General features: G+C 44.2%; 1 pseudogene; it reads left to right on the forward strand.

Moving 5' to 3' along the window:
* The first annotated feature begins 2785 nt into the window (after nucleotides 1-2785).
* LOC147633068 (uncharacterized) lies at nucleotides 2786-5083 on the forward strand (annotated as a pseudogene).
* Nucleotides 5084-6166: the final 1083 nt, after the last annotated feature.

Below are 6166 nucleotides of genomic sequence, written 5' to 3' on the forward strand. Positions count from 1 at the left end.
GGAATTGGATTCAGCAAAACAGCTGGACAATATTCCATGCTTTTATCTTCAAAGATGGTGGGCCAGAGGCTCAAGGAGAAGAAGTATAAGAAAGTACGACAAACATTCATAGAACAATTTCAAAGAAAAGCCAGGTGTCAGCTCTTGATATACAAAAATGTCTTGATGATGTTGGTGTCAGGCAAAATTTTGTAAGGTTTTTTGGGCTTGTGCACATATGGGATGCATGGCATGTAAAAAGACTTGGCCCTGGAATGCCCTGGCAGATGTATAGAGTGGATGGCTTGGTAGTGAGCTAGTACACGCATGTTTTTTTTGGGAGCAGGTGCTTGAAATTGGAAGTTTTTTTTTATTGCAGCAGTGTGTTGGCCTTGAGGAAAGTTGGTCTCCAATGTGGAAAGCTTGCGGAAGGCTTTTGATGGTGGCAGCTCTAAAGGGTATGCTGACGATGGCAAAAGGACAGCTTTTGCATTTGTTTTGGAAAGTCGTGGTGGGCACCGCAATTTAAGGTGAAGCACGAGGGATCGCAGAGGGGCCCTCTTGGCATCGTGGGTGTAATGCATGAAGGCCACCTATTGTAATGCTGTCATGGCCATCCTCTAGGATTTTCGAGACACCAACGTGTATGGAAGTGTTGACTTTCAGGTTTTAGGCCACCTACTATTTGGATGGCAGCTTAGCAACGTGGAGAGAGACTGCCGCCGCTGGATGCTAGAGAGGAAGGTGTTGCGTTGGGTTTTGGGTGTTGGCTGCAGCTGTTTTGTTGGGGCGACAGGAGGGGGATGTCGAGGGGCTCGGACTGTTTTTTGGGTCGCCAGTGGTAGCTGAAGAAAAAAGAGAGGGAATAGAGCCGAGCAGCGCAGAGGGATCGCTGCAGTGGCTAGTTTTTTGTTCGTGTGGTTGGTGCAGCCCGCAGAGGCGGACAGAGAGAGAAGCTAGACGTGTGGAGGTTGCTGTTGCTAGATGCAGTGAGACGAGGGTCACTGTTTAGGGTGCCTGGCGGTGGCTACTACCGAAGAGGAGAGGTTTTTGGTGGCTGTGGGTATGGCTGGTAGCAACTGCAGACAAAGGTGAGGTTGGCGCAGCTGCTGGCGAGACTGGCTGGGGAGCCACCTAGGTGTTGTTGCCGTTAGGCACGACGGCTGGCTATGCAGGGCTGGTGAGGGCTGAACAAAGGTGTGGCCTTACTTTAGCTGGCGACGCAGCTGGTGACTCTAACTGTAGCAAAGGAGAGAGAGGAAGACTCCGCCAACTGCAGAACAGGGGACAGAGAGCGTCGTCGGTTGAAAAGGAGATGAGAGGGCCGACTGGTTGAAGAGGCTTGGTTGTCAGACGCAAGGTCGTAGTTCAAGAGGCAGTGAGGCCGTGGTTGAATTCCTTTGGCAGTAAATCCAAGCCAGAGTGTTTGTTGTTGGTGTAGCGGTTGATATTTATTTGAAGTGTGGTGAAGATGGGACTGGATTTTCCTAAAGTTTTATGGTGTTGATGGTGCTGTGTATGTTTACACATGGGAATAAGTGTATGTGTTTTCTCGGTTTTTACTTTGATTATGGTGCCCCTGCTTTGTGTTGTCTTTCTGGTGTGGGCGGTGTGGTGAATTGTGTGAGAAGTGTTCCAGCCAGTGTGCTGGTGGTGCCCCAGGTTCGTGGTGTTTTCCAAGGCTGTTGGATGGACAGCTATGGAGGCAGGTGATTCCATGTCCGAAATTTTCGACAGCTTTCTGGTGCCCCCACTGAGGAGAGCTCAGGGATTGTTGCAGATTTTCATGATGTGGTTCTATCCAGAATTTCATGGCAGGAAGGGTGAGGATGTGTCTGACTTCTTGGAGAAAATGGAGTTGGCATGCATTAGCAATCATGTTACAGATGAAGAGCAGGTTTTGAGGTTAGTAAAGATTTTTTTGAAGGAAGATGCCCGAAGCTGGCTTAAAGATTTTGAAGCACAGGATGCGGCATATGAGCTACATGGTGTTTTGACCTTAGATAGGTTGAAAGAAGGCCTTTTGGAGCATTTTCAGCAAGTGGAGGAGCCTAGTGTGCTTTGGCAGGAGTTGAGCATCTTGAAGCAGGTCCATGGGCAATCACTCACTAGATGATTTTGTGAAGGTATTTACATATCTATGGGGTAAGTGGTGTACGACATTGAAGCAGGAAAAGATCTGAATGTTTATTTGGCCCCTCTCATCGATCTTCAAGATTTGTGGAGAGGGATTGATGTCATGGATATATCTAGAAGCATCAGTCAAAGACAGTTCATTGTTCATGGAATTTTAGCATGGACTATCCACGACTTTCCAGGATATGGTTTTTGCTCAGGTAAATGGTTTAAATATATATATTGTCTCATACGTTTGTACGATGTTCATTGCGCTAATCATCTTTGTTATGTTTTCCATGCAGGGATATGTACCAAGGGTTATAAATCTTGTCCAATTTGTGGTGATTGGTTGAGATGGACTTATAGCAAAAACCTCAACAAAAATATATATCTTCGACATAGATGATTTTTATCTGAAGATCATTATCTACGAGACAAAAGGCAAGCCATACATTTTAATGGAAAGGTAGAAGAAGGGAGATGTCCAATACCAATGACACCAAAGGATTGGGATCAAAAGTGGACTGTTGGACGTGACTATCGATCCGGAGTGGGAGATCATAAGCGGCGATGATGATGACGCTGTAAAGAAGTGAGCGAGAGGAAAACGTGCTCTAGCTCAAAGTCCTTCGATATGGTATACTTTGGATATTGGAAGGATTTGAGGATATGTCATCTTCTTGATCCTATGCACACATTCAAGAATGTTGGTCATTCGTTATGGCAACACCTCGTTGGCTTGAAAGACATAGCGGCAGCAAGAAATGACTTAAAGGATCAAAACTCAAAGCCCAATCTATGGCCACTTTATGATGAAACTCGACGTGAGACAACCTACGAGCCTGCCCCATGGGTGCTCAAGACAGAAGAGCTAGAGACTATCAACAGGAAGATTCAGTCGATTCGTACACCTACAGGATATGGAGCATCTTGTCGGAACATGTTCACTCAAGATGACAAGAGTTTGTCTGGTTTAAAAACACATGATTGGCATAATTTTGTGAAGGTAAATCTATCCAGATCTTTGTAAGTATTTATTTTCTTGCATGTTTTGTTGATCGGATTAATCATGTATGCAGCATGTTCTACCCCTTGTTATTGATGGGATATACTACAAGAGGAGTCCAAGATGTAATATATCGCCTTGGATCACTTGCAAGGTATTATCGGTCATTAATTTTTAGTATAAAATTTTATTTGATATCTTCTTAATTCACAAAAATATCTCTAATATCTTCTTTCTTTTACTGATAGATGGATTACATCTAAAGAGATTGCCAAAGGGTCAATTCCACAAAAGAAGCGTGAATGTATAGAGCTTCTTTGTTTTATGGAAAAGGAATTTCCAACCTCCTTTTTTGATATCCAGGTTCATCTTCTAATCCATCTAGTGGATGAGACAGAGCTCGCTGGTGTTGTGAGCACTCGATGGATGTTTTGGGTCGAGAGATTTATGGGAGTATTGAAAGGTTATGTACGTCAAAAAGCAAGACCAGAGGGTTCTATGGCGGAGGGATGGATACTTGAAGAATGCATGTATTACGTTTGTGAATACCTTGAGAAAACCGATTCTGAAGCTCCATGCGTATGGACAAATGAGTCGTCTTCTACCATGTCAAATGAGGTATTGTCCGGTGAGGGAGGAGTCCCTTTTCGACTTAAGGTCCAAGATAAATTGGATATTTCTACTTTCATTTGTCCATGCGTATGGACAAATGAGTCGTCTTCTACCATGTCAAATGAGGTATTGTCCGGTGAGGGAGGAGTCCCTTTTCGACTTAAGGTCCAAGATAAATTGGATATTTCTACTTTCATTGTCTATAATAGCGAATGCATGCAATAATTCATTGATGAGTACGAGAAGGAACTTCCAAGCAAACGGGTTGGCAGACGTAAAAAGAGGAGATCCAGACGTCAAACCAATGTAAATAACGACGAGGACGTACCTACTTTCATGGATTGGTTATACACCCATATGCAACAGGCGGTTAGTGATCATGAGCCAACCTCAACGGAACAAAGAGAGTTTATGATCGGGTGTGAAAGACAGGTAACTTGTTGGGTTTTGAAAACTCTGAACTAAACAAATGAATTTCATTTTTTTTAATAATTTATTTATTGGTCTAGGCTTGAATGTATACCAACATGTGGGCTTATGGACAACATCTTCGGATAAAATCTATTGACGACTTACGTCTAACTCAAGATTCTTGCGTTGTTGCCTCTTTCAAGCAATTATCATGTGCAAGTTCAAGAGACACAAATCTTATCTTGACAGTGAACTTGGTTACATGGGAACCATAGTCGGCATTTATGAAGTATCGTATCGTATCTTCAAGCAAGTAAATGACATCTCTCTTCATGCAACAATGACATGTAGATTTCTTGAAGCTATACATAATTCTAAAGTTTTGATTCGTGTATTTTGACAGGTGGTTTTGAAGGTGGATTGGTTTTGTGCCGAGTATAAAGGCAATAATGCCACAATGAAAAGAGAACTGTTCGGATTTTGGTCCGTCAACTCCTCGAAGTTATTGCGTGTAACAAAAGAGCCTTACATTCTGCCAACTCATGTTGAGCAAGCATTCTTTTACAAGAATACAAATGCTCATCCATGGTGGCAAGTTGTGCATGTCCAACCTAGAGGTCTCGACAGTTGTTTGATAGCGTTGACTCTGAGAAAGCGGATCAAGATGAATTGATTACGTCCTCGAATCTAGACACATCGACGTCAGAGAGGTGTAGAATTCTTCTTTCCGATCATGATGACATTGTAGATGATGACATTGTAGATGATGAGAACGACAACGATCCAGACTCTGACACTACAGACACCGAAGAGGAAGAAACAATGGATGTTGAGCCTATGGAGGAAATGAACGTCAACACAGATTTAATGATGGAAGAGTTCGAAGAAGTCAACAAGGATAATGAAGATGAAATTTTAATGACGGTTAATCTCAGAGATGACGACGAGGACTATTAGTCTTACGTGTCAACTCGCGGATCATCAACCTATGTTCGGTAAGATTTAATCTCAACATAATTCATTGTGAAGACATGATTTTTATTCTTTTGAAAACTTACTAAAACAAGGGTGGGTGGTGGGGAGTCTCGTGGTGATAGCCTCATATGGCTGTGTCGGGGTTCGATTCCCCTCACTCGTTTTTCTTGCTCTAGCTGTGTACAGGGTAATTTCAGCTTCAAGTTCACTGAAAGAAAGTTCGTATCGAGATTCGCTTCCCCTCCTCTACCAAGGCTTCTATATCATGTTTCAACCCCAGTATCAGCATCTTAACCTTCAGTACCCACAATCAAGCATTGTTCCCCGGATCGACTTGGCCTAGCAGTAGACCATCGAAGCCAGCAGTCTTCTAGCATTTCGTGGCAGTAGCTCTAGCGGCACCCTCAGTGAGTACCCGCAGTACCCTTAGCTGCAGCACCCCTCAATCTATCTAATTAGAGGAGAGCTCAATCTATCTAATCAAAAACATTGACTAAATAACTCCAAGCAAGATGCCTCCACATCTCGAAGTTTCTGTACAAGGGGATGTCACGTCCATCCCGCACTTGGATGCCACGTAGACATTTCTGTACAGAAGGTGTAGGACCTCGGATGGTGAACTGGTCTCCCATGTGAGCCCAGTCCAGGACGAGTCAACCAGGGATCCATCTCAGTCGTCCGAGGTCAGGTGTGCATTGTCCTACACATGAGTCCAAGGTCAGATGTGCACTATCCTGCACATGAAACAGTGCCAGTCTGCATTGTGAGTCTCCCTCTAGAATGATGTCAGTGGTTCTGTGTATCAGGTATGGTACCGGATGCCAGATCACTGAGTAGAGTATGTTTAGGACAAGGGGCCAGCCCATAGGGCTACCCCAGAGCTTAGTATGGGCATGGGAATGGTGTGAAACCATCCCCATGTAGGCCAGTAAGGCCTAGGCTGGACCCACCAGCCATGGAAGGGCTGTGGGACACCCCTAAGGCAAGAATAAGGCCATTTTCAGGAGGTTACAGCCTTCATAGGGCTGTAGGTCAAGTATGGGGCGGCCCATACAGGCTGCCCAG

The sequence above is a fragment of the Cibotium barometz genome, chromosome 12 (assembly GCF_041138505.1).
Source record: "Cibotium barometz isolate CiBa-2024 chromosome 12, ASM4113850v1, whole genome shotgun sequence".
Taxonomy (NCBI): Eukaryota; Viridiplantae; Streptophyta; class Polypodiopsida; order Cyatheales; family Cibotiaceae; genus Cibotium; species Cibotium barometz.